Genomic DNA, 17,532 nt, shown 5'->3' with positions numbered 1-17,532 from the left:
CAGACACAGTAAAGGCCTGAATAAAGGATGGCTGCTTAGGGCTTGGGAAGGAGGAGACATTGTTGAAGGATGACGCAGGGTTAGAATTGTTGGGAGACTGAAGGCAGACAGAGCCAAAAATGTGACCAGGGACCTAACAGCGTCTTTCTGCAATTTATTCTCATGGACTTTTCAATACTTGTAAGTATTTTTGTGTCATTCACAAACATCACAATTTTACCATATTTACTATGAAATTTTACTATAAAATCAAAATGAATTATTGTAATGTCACCAACGATTGTTCTAGAGCTAGCTTAGTCAAGTCACTTATACTCTTTGTAACTGTTTCCTCATCTGTAAAATTGGTATCATAATATTACCTCCCTTAGAGGGCTGTGGTGAGCCTAAGATGAGCTAATACTTGTAATGTGCTTAGAGCAATGCCTTGCACATAATAAAAGCTCAATAATCATTGGCTATTTTATTTTGTTTTATTTTTTGAGACAAAGCCTCTGTCTGTCACCCAGGCTAGAGTGCAGTGGCGCCATCTCAGCTCACTGCAACCTCTGCCTCCTGGGTTCCAGCGAGTCTCCTGTCTCAGCCTCCCGAGTAGCTGGGATTACAGGCATGCCCCACCAGTTTTTAGTAGAGATGGGATTTCACCGTCTCTTGGCCAGGCTGGTCTCGAACTCCTGGCCTCTCGGCCTCCCAAAGTGCTAGGATTATAGGCATAAGTACTGTGCCCGGCCCATTGGCTATTTGAAAGATTATTATTCATACGTTTCCATCCAGAGAAGCACCCATTTATCCTTGCCACTAAGGTAGCTTCCTACCTGTGACAAAAAGCCACCAACCATCCAATGATTCATGGAGCCTTACATGGCACCACTTGTCAAAGACTTTTTGAAGGCTGAAGTCTATTACATGTATATATGCATGCAATTGGGCAAAGAAACTGTCCTTCCCCTGTGAAGTTAGGTTTGTTCAAGGATCTTCTTACCTCGCTCTGTTCAGAGGTGTACCTGGTAAAAATTGGTCTCTGTCTCCTTTGAGAGGCAACGTGGTGCAGCTGAACAAGGATGGAGCTCTTGGAGTTCAGGGTGTAATTAGGGGATGGAGGGCCATCTAGATGGAGAAGCGAGAAGAGGCCACCCCAAAACAGATCCACTCCTGTCCCAGGAGAAGGCCAGAATGCTATTTTCCTACATGGCTCTGGGGTGGGTTAGTTTCACTGCTTCCATCATCTACGGGGAGAATGTGAGTGGGAAAGGGAGGAACTGGAGGTTGTAGCCATCTTCTTCTTGCCTCCAGAGAGGGATCCACGAAGAGCTATGATGCCCCTGCTAGCCAGAAACTGCTACTGTCAGCAGATTTTAAAATCCCGAGAATTCAGGTCAAAGGCATCTCATTCTACACATTGCTTTGTAGAATACTCAGAATCTATGGGCTGCAGTGTAGCTACCGGCTGTGTTGGCTTCATTTCACCCATTTTTATGATGAATCCTGCCATATTCCCCAGAAAGAAAGTGAGACATGCTGATGTGTTTATTACATGAGAGCCATGATTACAGCTCTTACCATCTTGTGAGAAGAAAGTGAGAGGTTCCAGGGTGTCTGTTACAGGTTGTACCACTTTGCTCATAATGAAAATGAGATAAACCTCTGTATTTATTATTGATTTTGTCCTCTTACTCAGAATGAGGGTGAGAGGTGTCACTGTCTGTAGCAAAGCTTCTACTGGTCCTCCTTGTGAATGGAGACTAAAATGGCAACGTTCAATGCCAAGTCAGTTGAGCTGGAACGTTCTCTCTCATCCGTTCCGCCCTTGCCTCTAGACTTGCCTGTCTCAGGCCTCCAGGACAAGATTCTGACTTTGAGGTCTTTGGTTAGCATTTCCACGTTCACAAGGGGTCACACTAACAGTTAATGCCTTTGTGCTGAAACAAGGTCTTCACTGTGCCTCTTTGGGTGAAAACAAAATCCCTAGACACAGAGTTGACTTCCAGAAAAGGCTCCCGTGCTAAGTCAGCCAACAGACTCCAGAGCTAATCGGAACCAGATGTGAGTTCTTTCACTTAAATATATTATGGGTCACAGATTTATTTTTTGAAAGCACCTATAACAACAATTAAAGTCATAAAATGTGTTTTCCCTGGATATTTTCTCATAGTCGACCAAGCGATATAGTCTGATAAGTTGGGGCTAACCTACGCCAAAATCAACATATTTGCTTTGTTCAAAATCTGCAGAATATGTCTGTCTGCGGAGGTGTGCTCTGGTCAGGCCAGGGACAGCTGCCAACATACAAACAGTTTCCTAAAATATCCCGTGCATGCAGGAATGATAAGCAGACCCCATAGATCTGTGGCTGTGAGGTGGAGAGAGAAAAGCCTGGGGGAGAGAAATAGAATGAGTGGCATTAAGCATAATTCGAGTAATTTGGCAGATACTTCCTGCATTTAAAAAATGGAGTCTATAAAGAGTTCAGCAATGGCCGACAACTTTCTCCATACCAGTATTGCTGCCAAAGTCCAGATGCTGGGCTGATGTCCACCTCTGGGAAGGCCTGCTAGCATCTAAAGTCTCTTACCAAGAGAAATTGTTTTTGGGAGAAGTAGTCCATGGAAACGGGTCTGGCTTCCAACGCTACATGCCAGCAAGCAGGGACCTCACTGTCCCCGTGATTGCCCACCAGTTTTCGGGCTCATTCCTTTACTTTTGGGCACCATTTCCATTCCAATAGATACCCCATTTTCTTTTCTCTTCTCGTCTCTTTTTCTTTTTTTTTGAGACAGTCTCGCTCTGCCGCCCAGGCTGGAGTGCAGTGGTGCGATCTCGGCTCACTGCAAGCTCTGCCTCCCAGGTTCATGCCATTCTCCTGCCTCAGCCTCCCAAGTAGCTGGGACTACAGGCGCCCGCCACCACGCCCGGCTAATTTTTTGTGTTTTTAGTAGAGACGGGGTTTCACCGTGTTAGTCAGGATGGTCTTGATCTCCTGACCTCATGATCCGCCCGCCTTGGCCTCCCAAAGCGCTGGGATACAGGCGTAAGCCACCACACCTGGCCCCAAAATTTCCCATTTTCCAACAGTAGACTCTGAATGCCATCTGGTCATAGCCTGTTTTTTGTGTTTCCTTTTTCTTTTCTTCTTCTTTTTTTAAAATATAATTCAACCCAACTTTATTTTATTTATTTAAATTTTTTTTTATTATACTTTAAGTTTTGGGTTACATGTACAGAACATGCAGTTTTGTTACATAGGTATACACGTGCCGTGGTAGTTTGCTGCACCCATCAACCTGTCACCTACATTAGGTATTTCTCCTAATGTTATCTCTCCCCTAGCCCCCCACCCCCCACAGTCCCCAGTGTGTGATGTTCCCCTCCCTGTGTCCATGTGTTCTCATTGTTCAACTCCCACTTATGAGTGAGAACATGCGGTGTTTGGTTTTCTGATCTTGTGATAGTTTGCTGAGAATGATGATTGCCAGCTTCATCCATGTCCCTGCAAAGGACATGAACTCATCCTTTTTTATGGCTGCATAGTATTCCATGGTGCATATATGTCACATTTTCTTAATCCAGTCTATCACTGATGGACACTTGGGTTGGTTCCAAGTCTTTGTTATTGTGAATAGTGCTGCAATAAACATACATGTGCATGTCTCTTTATCGTAGAATGATTTATAATCCTTTGGGTATATGCCCAGTAATGGGATTGCTGGGTCAAATGGTATTTCTAGTTCTAGATCCTTGAGGAATCGCCACACTGTCTTCCACAATGGTTGAACTAGTTTACATTCCCACCAACAGTTTAAAAGTGTTCCTATTTCTCCACAAGTGTGCACCTGTGGAACCCTTGGGAGCGATGCACTTTGGGAACTCTTCTTGGCATTAATTATCTTTTTAATTAATTAATTATTTTTTGAGAGAAGGTCTCACTCTGTCGCCCAGGCTGGAGTGCAGTGGCACAATCATGGTTCACTGCCACCTCGAACTCCAGGGCTCAAGAAATCCTCCCACTTCAGCCTCCTGAGTAGCTGGGATTACAGGTGCACCACTGTGACTGGCTAAATTTAAATTTTTTGTTGTTGTTGTTGTTGTTAAAAATGGAGTCTTGCCTGCCTAGGCTGGACTGTAACTCCTGGGCTTAAGGGATTCTCCCGCCTCGGCCTCCCAAAGTGCTGGGATTACAGGTGTGAGCCACCCATGCCTGGCCGACACTGTTTGTCTTTGATGTCCAGGTTCCATTCTTCCTGCTTTTGGTAATAGTCGCCCATTTCCATCCGGCAAAATACCCCTCCCCACTCCCAGTCCTGTGACCCACAGGGGTTGCTAACACTCCACTCTCTCCCACTTCCACCACCACACACACCCCCCGGGTACGTTGGGTCATACATACCCTAAACCTTGCCAAAAGAAAAGGATGCATTCAGTGAACACGTATGATCAGTGGAGCTTTTAGACTTCAGGTCCTTTCTTCTTAGAAATTAATTTCTTAAAATAGTGAATACATTCACATGGTTCCAGAAAAAGCATGGGAAGTTGAATAGTAACAAAATAGAAAACTATAAATCAAAAAATGAATAAATTGAAAATTTGATAAAAGAATAAGACATTTGCATAGTCTTCAAGTGCTTCCCCACAAAATCTCATTTGTTAGAAAGGGAAAAAGAGGAATTTTGCCAAGGAGAACCCTGGCAGACACAACATTAGTAAAACGATTAATGTTAATGTCATCAGTAATGGGACAAATTGGAATTATGTGCCGCTCGATAGATGCAATAAGGTCATATGTCACTCCTGTGATATTCCCGCCAAAGATTTGTAAGCTGAATCTAATCCTGAGGAAATATCATAGCATGCCTATGCCTGGGCATGGTTCCTAACCCCTGTAATCCCAGCATTTTGGGAGGCCGAGGCAGGTGGATCACCTGAGCTCAGGAGTTCGAGACCAGCCTGGCCAACATGGTGAAACCCCGTCTCTACTGAAAATACAAAAATTAGCTGGGCGTGGTGGTGCCTGCTTGTAGTCTCAGCTACTTGGGAGGCTGAGGCATGAGAATCACTTGAACCTGGGAGGCAGAGGCTGCAGTGAGCCAACATTGTGCAACTGCACTCCAGCCTGGGCAACAGAGCAAGACTTCGTCTGATCATTGGCCTGTAATCTTTCTGGTCTTGAAGGCTACGAAAAGACTGAGAAACGATCCAGATTGAAAGAGAATGAAGGCAACATATGATTATGAAGTGGATCCTTTTGCTATAAAGGACATTATCGGGACACTTGAAAGGTAAAATGTATCAGTGTTAATTTCCTGATCTTGTTGATTGCACTGTGCATCTGTGGGGGTTTCCTTGTAGGAATTTAAATACTAAAGTATTCACAGGTGATGGGGCATCATATCAACAACTTACTTTCAAATGGTTCAGGAGAAAAAGATATTTTTCTACACATTCCGTGTAGAAAATAAAAAATTATGGAGTTAGGGCAAGGTTAAAGATAGAAGACCATTTAGAAGTCTCCTGCTTTGTCCCTGGGATTTTCATCTCTGGAAATCAAATCTTGCTTTAAAAATAAACACAAAACCATGTTTCTGTAGTAAAAGGCAGAGTAATGGCACATTCTTAGACACACTTTGACTCAGCAGACACAGAGACTGACCCGAAGAAACCACAATAACTAACAAATGCATTTGGGTTGTGGTGGTGTCTCAATTTCTTTAAGAACAATAGGGCTGGGCGCAGTGGCTCATGCTTGTAATCCCAGCACTTTGGGAGGCCAAGGCAGGTGGATCACAAAGTCAGGAGATCGAGACCATCCTGGCTAACACGGTGAAACCCTGTCTTTACTAAAAAATACAGAAAATTAGCTGGGCGTGGTGGCAGGCTAGTCCCAGGTACTTGGGAGGCTGAGGCAGGAGAATAGCATGAACCCGGGAGGCAGAGCTTGCAGTGAGCCGAGATCCTGCCAGTGCACTCCAGCCTGGGCAACAGAGCAAGACTGTGTCTCAAAAAAAATTAAGAACAATAGATGGGTACCTGCTTCATCGCTGAGCAAGAAAGATTCAATTCTAGTGAATTTTGTCAAAACAAACAATGATAGAAATGGTTGGCCTTAAGTATAAATTGACATTTCTATTTCTAGAGATAAAAAATTGCTTCCAACTCTTAGCTGACAGTCCCCACTCTTGCTGCCTCAAAGTTTCACAATTTATAGGGTCCCCTCTTCACCCCTCCTTACACTGGCATTTCTCACCCCACTTGGCCAAGGGAAGGCATTGGCAAGCACACCTCCAGTAGCTAGTGATGGCGTTTTAGAATGTCCCCATTTTTATCCTCCCTCCTACACTGTCTCCTTCCTCTCAATTCATCTCCCCAGTGTCTTTTCTATTTGGGTTACCTTCATGCTTTTTTCTCCTGGGTTCCATTATTTTTCTAAATTTTAGTTAATTTTTTATTTTATTTTTTAGATGGAGTCTCTCTCTGTCACCCAGGCTGGAGTGCAGTGGTGTGATCTTGGCTCACTGTAACCTTGGCCTCCCGGGTTCAAGTGATTCTCCTTCCTCAGCCTCCTGAGTAGCTGGGACTACAGGCGTGTGCCACCACACCCAGCTAATTTTTGTATTTTTAGTAGAGATGGGGTCAGGCTGACCATATTGGTCAGGCTGGTCTCGAACTCCTGACCTCAGGTGATCCACTCACCTCAGCCTACCAAAGTTCTGGGATTACAGGTATGGGCCACCACCCGGCCATCTCCTGGGTTCTATTATTGTTTGGCTGCCCTTAATGACTGTGGGCTCCAGGCCAACAGTACAAACGGAGGCCTGTCTTGCTATCTTTCTAAATATTTAGAAATTGTAAACCAAGGCATCAAACTGTTAAATAAAATAGGTTCTTGTTTCTTACCATGGTATTCACCTTCATAACAACCTGAGAGGCCAGGTTTGAATTCAGAATTCTCATGCTTCTTGAAAAATCATGCTAGAATATGGAAGCGCAGAGAGAGCCTGCCATCACTGACCTCTGGCTGCAGCCCTCCACCCTTCTCTTCCTACCCTTTGCAATATCCGGTACCACAAGGGGCCTCCTGTGCACAGCTACGGACACCCAGCCCACAAGTCTAGCCTCCATATTCCTGCACCTCCATCCCTACTACCAGCTTCACCTTGGCCACCCCTCAGGCCTAGGGGTGGGTACTACTCTGCTGTAAGAGTCACCCTTGAGGGATGGAATAAGGCAACAGTCCCCTGTAAGCCCTGGAAATGGGCCTGAGGCCATTTGGACAGATAATTCTGGGGTCCTGGTACCAGAAGTGTGGTCTAAAAGGGAGGAGAAACACAGAACAAGTTCCTCCCCTCCCTTCTCCCCTCTCTCTCCCCTTCCCTCTCCTTTCCTCTGCCCCCCTTCCCTCCCCTTTCCTCCTCTGCCCTCCCCTCTCCTCCCCCTCCCTTCCCCTCCCCTCCTCTGCCCTCTCCTCTCCTCCCCCCTCCCCTCCCCTGTCCTCCTGTCCTCTCCCTTCCCCTTTCCTCCCCTTTCCTCTTTACCCCTCCCCTCCTTTCCCCTCCCCTCTTCTCCACTCCCTTCCCTTCCCTCCTCTCCCCACTCTCCCCTCCCACCCCCTCTCCCTCGCCATCTCCTCCCTCCCATCCCCTCCCCTCCCCTCTCCTCTCCCCTCTCCCCCACCCCCTCCCCACCTCTCCTCCCCTCCTTTGGTCCTGAAGAATTCTTTACCCTTTGGATGCAGGAGGAGAGCCAGAGTGGTGGGCCCTGCTGCCCAGATCCAAGGGCAGTACTGATGGTCTCGATAAATTGTATTACTAGATTTCCTGATATTCATCCATCCTTGTGATTCTGGAATAAACCCTGCTTAGTCATGGTTTTTTTTAAATATACTGCTGGATTCCATTTGCTAATGTTCTGCATAGGAATTCTCCATCCATATTCATGAGTGAAATTGATCTCTAGTCTCCTTCATTTGTGCTAACATTGTCAGGTTTCAATATCAGGGTTATGCTAGTTTTGTAAATTGAATTGGGAAGCTTTCCATGCTCTTCTATGTTCTTTAACAGTTATTTTGTTCTTTTTAATTTGCGAGGCATTTATAAAAATATTCTTATTGTAAAAAACATTCAAAGCATGCAGAAAAAGAAAAATTCCCCTTGACTTCCCTTTACATTCTAAGCCCTGTCTAGAAATGATCACTGTTAGCCATGTGCTGTGTATTCTTCTAGAGCTTTTCACTTCTGTACATACATGTAGCTGTCTATGATTTGGTACTTTTTCTTTACCTAAAGGGGATTAAATTCTACATACTAAATTACAAGTTTTTATGTTTTGCCCTCCCTCCCTCCCTCCCTTCCTTCCTTTTTTGAGACAGAGTCTTGCTCTGTTGTCCAGGCAAGAGTGCAGTGGTATGATCTCGGCTCACTGCAACCTCCGCCTCCCAGATTCAAGTGAGTCTCCTGCCTCAGCCTCCCAAGTAGCTGGGATTACAGGTGTGCACCACCATGCCTGGCTAATTTTTGTATTTTTAGTAGAGACGAGGTTTCACTATGTTGGCCAGGCTGGTCTCGAACTCCTGACCTCAGAGGATCTGCCCAGCTCAGCCTCCCAACGTGCCAGGATTACAGGCATGAGCCACTGAGCCCGGCCTTTTTCTTTTTTGAGACAGAATCTCATTCTGTCACCCCAGGCTGGTGGAGTGGTGCCATCACTGCCCACTGCAGCCTCAACCTTCAAGGCTCAAGCGATTCTCCCACCTCAGTCTCCTGAGGTGGTGTGCACCTGTAGCCTCAGCTAGTTTTTTAATTTTTTAATTTTAATTTCATAGAGATGAGGGTCTCCCCATGTTGCCCAGGCTGGTCTTGAACTCTTGGGCTCAAGCAGTCATCTCCCTCTGTTGCCCAGGCTGGTCTCAAACTCTTGGGCTCAAGCAATTCTCCCACTTCAGTGTCCCAAAGTGCTGGGATTATAGGCATGAACCACTGTGCCCAGCTGGTTTTGTGCATTTTTTTTTTTTTTTGAGACGGAGTCTCGCTCTGTTGTGCATTTTTTAAACCTAAATTTATGTGTTGGAGAGCTCACCATGTCAATACATGTAGACTTATCTCTTCCTTTTAAAATATAACATAATATTCCATAATATAGACATTTTAATTTAAAACTATTTCCCACTTGAGGGACATTTAAGTGGGTTCCAATTTTTCTTCATTATTATTCTGTATTAACTATTTTATCATAACACTTATTACTGCCTAACTTTATCTGATTTCATCTTTTGTTTGTTGGATTGTTCGTTTACTGTTCTGTTTCCTTCCATTAGAACTTCAACTTCTTCCAAGCAAAACCTTTTTCTGTCCTGTTCCTGCTGTGCCTAAAATTGTGTCTGGCACATGTAGGCACTCAATAAATGTTCACTGACTAAATTAATAAATGAAAGACCTTTGTAAAAGGCTCTTTGGCCATACGTGCTACTGTTTCTTCAGATTAGGTACTAGAAGTGGAAGGGCTGAATCAAAGGTTGTAGGCATTTAAAATTTTGAAAGATTCTGTCAAATTGACCTGCAGTCTGACCAGTTTATACTTCCACAAGTAGCATACAAGAGAATCCACCTCCTCATACTCTTGCCAACATGTTATTAACTAGTTTAACTTTTAATCCAATTTATGAATTTAAAACATTGTATCTTGGCGGGCACAGTGGCTAGCACCTGTAGTCCCAGCTCCTCAGGATGCTGAGGCGGGAGAATTGCTTGAGCACAGAAGTTCAAGGCTGCAGGAGTTATGATGGTGCCACTGCATTCCACCGCGGGTGACATAGTGAGGTCCCATCTCTTAAAAAAAAAAAAAAAAGTATCTGGCCAGGCGTGGTGGCTCACGCCTGTAATCCGAACACTTTGGGAAGCTGAGGTGGGTGGATCACCAGAGGCCAGGAGTTTGAGACCAGCCTGGTCAACATGGTGAGACCCCCGTCTCTGCTAAAAATGCAAAAATTAGCTGGGCGCGGTGGCGTGCACCTGCAGTCCCAGCTATTTGGGAGGCTGAAGCAGGAGAATCACTTGAACCCTGGAGGTGGAGGCTGCAGAGAGCTGAGACTGCCACTTGCACTCCAGCCTGGTGACAGAGCAAGACTCCGTCCCCATCCCCCCCAAAAAAAACTTATTGTTGTTTTAATTTGTACTCCTTTGATTACTACTGCAATTGATCCTGTTTTGTTTCTTTTCAAGGTGGAAATCTTTTTCTGTTAATTATTTGTTGGTGCATTTTGTCCTTTTTTCCCCCTACTCAGTTACTTGTATTTTTCTTACTAATTTACGGGAGATTTTAATTTTTTTTTGGAAAAAACATGTGTCAAATATCTGGCCAATATTTCCTCCTAACCTGTTGCTTTTGACTTAATTTTGTTTATGGTATCTTTTCAATCTGTATTATCTAAATTATATTTTAATGAGTCAAATTTATTGGGTTTCCAATTTAAATCTTGTTTAATATTTATTAAATATTAAACATCTGGTGAATAGTGAGAAATGTAGCAGCCAGAAAGGATATCTTTTCAAATTGATATTCTTTTTTTGTTTGTTTTTTTGAGATAGAGTCTTGCTCTGTCACCCAGGCTGGAGTACAGTGGCTAATCTTGGCTCACTGCAAGCTCCGCCTCCCGGGTTCAAGCCATTCTCCTGCCTCAGCCTCCCGAGTAGCTGGGACTACAGGCACCCGCCACCATGCCCAGCTAATTTTTTGTATTTTTAATAGAGATGGGGTTTCACCATGTTAGCCAGGATGGTCTTGATCTTCTGACCTCGTGATCTGCCCATCTCGGCCTCCCAAAGTGCTGGGATTGCAGGCGTGAGCCACCGCACCCGGCCTCAAATTGATATTCTTTAAATACCTGTTATACATTTATTTATGATGACAGAAAGATACTATTTTTCTTTTAATTCTAGTAGAATATGGCTTTCTTCATATGCTAAATAAGGGATTTTTCCTATGTGCAAAATGTAACAAAGTTTTTAAACTTATTTGGCATTATTTTTCATTTCTGTCTTTCTGTTGTTCACAGGTAGACTTACAAAGGATGAAGTTGATCTCTACTACTAAGTGGATCCATCTTCAAGGGAGGGCATTGAGAACACCAGGAAAGATAGGAAAGATGAGGGGACCAAAGGGCCTTTGGGAGGGCAGACTCCCATTCTGGGTGGAGGGTCTGATTCCCACCAATGATCTGGAATCTCTCAATTATATTTGCTTGGGAGAATAAGGAGTTAAAACAGCTTAGGTCTTGGACTAGAAGTCTATAGCATTTTTATATGCAGGGTTTTTGTTTCTTAGTCTAAATTTATTTATTGACAGGGTCTCACTCCTGTTGTCTAGGCTGGAGTGCAGTGGCGCAACCACCGCTCACTGCAGCCCCAACTTCCCGGGCGCAGGTGATTCTCCCACCTCAGCCTCCCGAGTAGCTGGGACTGCACCATGCCCTGCTAATTTTTTGTAGAAACAGAGTTTTACCATGTTACTCAGGCTTGTCTCGAACTCCTGCCTTGGCCTCTCAAAGTGCTGGGATTACAGGTGTCAGCCACTGTGCCTGGCTTTGTCTAAATTTATAAACCCATAAATTGAATCCCTTATTTTTCTCACAGTAACACCATCCCAATCTAAGTCATCCTAATCTAAATTAGTGCTTGGTACTAAGTATTTGTCTACAACCCCTCTTTTTCCCATTCCTCCACTTCCTTCTCCTCTTTTATATTATTATTATTGTTTCTGGATAACCAGTAGCCCTTTTGAGAAAAGCCTGATGCTCAAGGTCCGTGGTTCTCAGTTGGGGTATGCACATCAGAATTGCTTGGGCAGCTTAAAAAAAATACACTCCTGGGCTCTACCCTAGATTTGAGGAATCAGAATCATGGGGGGAAGGGTCAGGAATTCTGAAATGTTTAAGATCTTCCCAGGTGATCCTGATGTGCAGAGTTGAGAATATCCCAGGTATTTTAACACACGGCCTTATCTTTGAAGAACAGAAGAGACCCCATGGGGATACAGTCAGCCAATGTGACTAATTCTACAGGACAAATGACCCAGTTTCCTCGACAAATGAATGCCATGAAATATATGGAGCAGGGAGGTGGAAACTGTCATAAATCAAAAGACTTGAGATGTGTCAACCAAATGCAGAGTGTAAACCTTATTTGGGTCCCAATCTGAACAGACCAAAAATGGGCATTTTTGAGACACTTAGGGAAAATGGAACACAGATTATTTGATATGAAGGAATTATTTTTGTTGGATATGATATTGGCACAGTGATTGAAAAACAAATTCCTTATCTGTTAGAACGAAATACTGATGAATTTATGGGTGAAATAATACATCTGAAATTTGCTGGGCTTAGTGGCTCACGCCTGTAATCCCAGCACTTTGGGAGGCTGAGGCGGGTGGATCACCTGAGGTCAGGAGTTCAAGGCCAGCCTGGCCAACATGGTGAAACCCCGTCTCTACTAAAAATACAAAAATTAGCCGGGCGTGGTGGCGGGAGCCTGTAGTCCCAGCTACTTGGGAGGCTGAGGCAGGAGAATCCTTGAACCTGGGAGGCGGAGGTTTCAGTGAGCCGAGATCGTGCCACTGCCCTCCAGCCTGGCAACAGAGCGAGACTCCGTCTCAAAAAAAAAAAAAAAATTAGTCGGGTGTGGCGACGCTCACCTGTAGTCCCAGCTACTTGGGAGGCTGAGGCAGGAGAATCACTTGAACCCGGGATGCAGACTTTGTAGTGAGCCGAGATCGCACCACTGCACTACAGTTTGGGTGACAGAGCGATACTCCATCTCAAAACAAAACAAATAAATACAGAGAGAGAATAAAAAAAATCTTATAAAAAAAAGAAGCATGTGAGAGGAAATGATGAAGCAAGAACATAGGGTTGATAATTGTGAAAACTGGGATGACAGGTATGAGGAGGCTCTTAGTACTATTTACTTTTGTGTATGTTTGAACATTTCAATAATAAAAACATTTTAAAACAATGACATCATCCATAGGGATTTGAAGACCTGAACTCCTCCCAAGTCTAGTTTTCCTGATCCAGACTCCCCCAGGCCTTGTCAGCCCTTCCTTTTGGTGAGTTCTTAGTTCCTTCGGGGCGTCCCTGATTGGATCAAGAAACTTTATACAAACTTTTCCTCCTTGCCTGCTTCTTGCCCCTGGGAGTGCAGTGGAAAACTAGAGCCAGAGAGGCAGTTTGCTGCGGATGCTTCACATCCTCTGTAATATAGTGACACTGGGTGTTGGTACCAGAGTGGGGCGACTTACCCACCTGCAAACCTAGCTCAGACCTCCCCTCCATCCGCTCCGTGGGTGGTGCAGCATGGGAGCGCTCAGTTGGAACGTCAGGAGTGTGAATTCCAAGAGCAGCTGTGGAGCTGAGCCTTGTACAAATTCCTTGCAGGGGAGAGGGGAGTGTGGCGTCTTCAAAGCAAGAAGGTGAAACAAAAAGACAAGGTGTCTCTTACTGAAATACATCAGGGAGGCGGGGTGTGGTGGCTCACACCTGTAATCCCAGCACCTTGGGAGGCCAAGGCGAGCAGATCACTTGAGTCCAGGAGTTTGGGACTAACCTGGACCACATGGCAAAACCCTGTCTCTACAAAATAATACAAAAATGAGCCTGGTACCATTGCTCGCGCCTGTAGTCCCAGCTACTCAAGAGTTTGGGGTGGGAGGATCGCTTGAGTCCAGGAGGTTGAGGCTGCAGTAAGCTGTGATAGACCCACTGCCCTCCAGCCTGGAAGACTGAGTGAGCGAGACCTTGTCTCAGGGGGAAAAAAAAAAAAGAAGAAAAGAACAGAAAAGAAAAGAAATCATCAGCGAGAAGAGCAAGAATCATTCTAATCTGGCCTGAGTGAAAAAGGAGCCCCAAGGTAGCTAGGAACTGGTTTCTATTTTGTCTTAAAAAGTTATTGCTTTCCAAACTTGGTTTTCTTGACTTTTAAATTAAGGATTGACTATATGTGTATATGTTTAATAAAGAGGATGACAGGAAAGGGATAATACATAATCGTATGCTATATAACTATAATTTTATATTTTCTAAGTTATTTTATGTTCTATATTTATACTTTATATTCTATCTTATAGAAATATAATTTTATAGTAACACATGCTCTAACTGCAGTTGGACTGTCCCAGCGCTGTGACAAAAGTCCCACTGGTGGCAGCTTTCCCTACATCCAGGCCAGATGCCTCAGCAGACATCAGCAGCCTCTTGAACTCCAATCTCTCAAGCCCAATTCCATTAAGTACTGTCGACAGAGAACGCACAGGGGCAAAATCCTCTCTCTGGACTCTCTCACCTGGCCTCTTGGCTTTTCCTGGATTTGCCAACCTCTGTTCCCACACCCCAGCTTTCTGATTCATGCTCCTTCTACCTTCACTCCTCTAAAGACACTCGCCTCATTGTCATCCCTCTTCTTTTTTTTTTATTTTGAGACAGAGTTTCACTCGTCGCCCAGGCTGGAGTGCAGTCGTGCGATGTCAGCTCACTGCAACCTCCGCCTCCCAGGTTCAAGCAATTCTCCTGTCTGAGCCTCCTGAGTAGCTGGGATTACAGGCGCCTGCCACCATGCCCAGCTAATTTTTGTATTTTTTGGTAGAAATGGGGTTTCACCATGTTGGCCAGGCTGGTCTCGAACTCCTGACCTCAAGTGATCCACCCGCCTCGGCCTCCCAAAGTGCTGGGATTACAGGCGTGAGCCACTACACCCGGCCTCACCCCTCTTCTAAGCTCAAATTCCTCTTCCTTCTGATTCTGCTCAAAAGAATGTAGAAAGTGGAATGGTGAGATGGGCAGAGGCTTGAACCCACACGCTGCTTGCTTTCTGGGTTGGAGACACTCCACTGTTCACTCAGCCATCCTCCTTTTCTATTTTTCCTTCCTGCTGAACAGAGAGTAGTTGCTGGCCTCTTTCCCTGTGCGTTCCCCACCTAATCTTTGGACCAACGGCAATTTTGTGCTCTTATTAAACGAAGGAGCATGCATGGAAACCCACTTCTGGGTGGCCCACAATGGGGACAAGAGGAACACCACGTTGCTTGTGCCAAATCAAGGATTGCGCTGAGGGCGTTTCTCTGCACCACCTGAAGTGCCCTCTTGGAGTTGTCTTGCCAGGTTTAGCCTTGACCTCCCAGAAAAAGACAAATGGCAGTGAGTCTCTTCATAGTTGAGTGGTATGGAAGGCAATGGTGTTGCTTATGCAGGCAAGTTCTGGGATTGCATTCCAGCTTCCTCACATAGTAGTTGTGGGACCTTGGCCAAGGGATTTAGCCTTTCTGAGCCTCAGTTCTTTTATCTTTAAAGTGGGCAGAGTAACAGAACCAAAGGAAATAACATGTCTTTCTTGCCAAGCATGGTTCAGCGCACAGCAGTTGTTCAGCAGTATAACTATTATATAAACGATTATATTTGATCTTTATTAAACTTCTCTACCTCCTGATTTTGTGGTTGAAGAGAACCTGGGTTTTAAGAAATTATAGGCTGGGCGCAGTGGCTCATGCCTGTAATCCCAGCACTTTGGGAGGCTGAGGTGGGTGGATCACCTGAGGTCAGGAGTTTGAGACCAGCCTGGCCAATATGGTGAAACCTTGCCTCTACTGAAAATACAAAAATTAGCCAGGCATGGTGGTGGTCACCTGTAATCTCAGCTACTCAGGAGGCTGAGGTAGGAGAATCATTTGAGCCCAGGAGGCGGACGTTGCACTGAGCTGAGATTGTGCCACTGCACTCCAGCCTGGGCAATAGTATGAGACTCCATCTCAAAAGAAGAAAAAGAAATCAGAAGCATGAATAGCAGGGCCCCTGGTCATTCAGGACAGAGCCAGGCAGGAGTTAGGGTTCCAACTCCCAGGCCAAGGCTCATCTTAATCCTCCAACAAGAGACCCTTTTAGCACTCTGGCCAGTGGGTTTACTTAGGAGACTGGAGGATGCCCCAGGTTGGGGAATCAGGAGCTGGTGGTCTCAGGTCAGACAATCCAGAAAGAGTCAGTCTGGTCTGCACACACCAGAATCACCTGGGATACGTGTTACATCCTTGCCTGAGATCAAGACATAAGAATTTCTGGACTCGGCTCAGACACCAGTCTTACTGAAAAGCTCCCTTGCGTTTCTCCTGTGTAGTGGGGGTTGAGTCCCCCTGTGCTAGAGGGACAGGGAGTGCAATGCTGGAAGAACCATTCCTCTTATGTGGAGTGAATTAGAAGACAGCGGTCACTAAAGCCGTATGTTGCCCAGAGTGTGGTTTCTCTGAGGATGGTTTCAGGACATCTTGGGAGAGGCTGGTGGCCTACCTTGCCTGGGACGTCAGAGGTGCAGCTGCTCCTGCGAGCATCCCCAAGCTTGCCCCTACCACTCAAGAACTACTCTAAACCCTGTCCAATTGGTTTATATTTGAGGCTTGCACCGCCGCCCTGGTGGGTCAACAGTGTCACCTCTGATGAGTAAGTTTGGCGCTCAGGGGAGGGTCTGGGCTGGAGATGTAAGTCTGGGAAATCCTGACTGCCTCAGACTAGAAATAGAAAGTAAAGTCCTGACAGTGGGTGGGAGATGGCCCAGGGATTCAGAGGAGAGTTTCTGGTGGGGTTTCTGGGGATCCCCAATATTTATCTGAGTCTCTTAACATCTCAAGAGCTGGCTTCCTGTGTCGCCATTTTTGCTACCTTCAGGCCAGGTGCGACTGCACCCTGGGAAGGCTGGAGAGAGCATCTCTTGCTTGGTCGGGGCAGCTGGGAAGGGTGAGCCTCTAACCATTGACAAGGAAAGGTTCTGGGAGCTGGGGGATGTTGTCTGCGGTGACTCCACACTTCTTGGAGTCTTGCTCAGCTTCAGGGGCTGGTCTGCACCTCGGCAGCTCACCTGGGCTGGAGGAGTGCAGGAAAGAGCGGGGGCATTGGCGAGGGGAGAAAGGAGGAGAGTCAGCAGTGGAGGCCCCTCTGGGGGTGGTGAGGAGGAGAAAGACTTCAGGGACCTGCCAGGGAAGAAGGCGAAGGTGGGGGAGGGGCGGAAGGGCTGCAGATCAAGGCAGGGACAGGAGGGCCTGCGTGTCTCTACCCCCACATTCCTTCTGGGATTTTTTTCATTCCCTTGGTTATAGAAGAATAGCAATTAGCAAGTTCAGTAAAAAGGGCCAGAAATGGAGATTGTTTGTGAATTGGGGGCCAAGATGCATGAGTGAAGGAATGTGACCAGAACTATATATAACCCCTCCCTTGGCCCACCCACCTGTCCAGCGGAGTGAGCGATGGTCTGTTTGTTCTGGGCTGGTATGTAGCTCATTTCACTCTAGGAGCCCACCATCTGGACCTGGGCCTCGCTGCCAGTAGCTCTCGGTGACCATATATGGCAAAATGATATATGTGATAAAAAGAAGTCAAATTCCCCAATTGCGTCAGCCCCTGGGGCATGCAGCCTGCCTGGCTCGAGCCCCTTCCAGCCTCTCTCCCAGCCTCCTGCCCTGCACCTTTGCTCCGGAAACCAAAGGGGCTCAGAGATTGACCGGGGGAGCGGG

Source organism: Nomascus leucogenys, chromosome 19 (assembly GCF_006542625.1).
Source record: "Nomascus leucogenys isolate Asia chromosome 19, Asia_NLE_v1, whole genome shotgun sequence".
Lineage (NCBI taxonomy): Eukaryota > Metazoa > Chordata > Mammalia > Primates > Hylobatidae > Nomascus > Nomascus leucogenys.
This window is presented reverse-complemented; position numbering follows the sequence as displayed.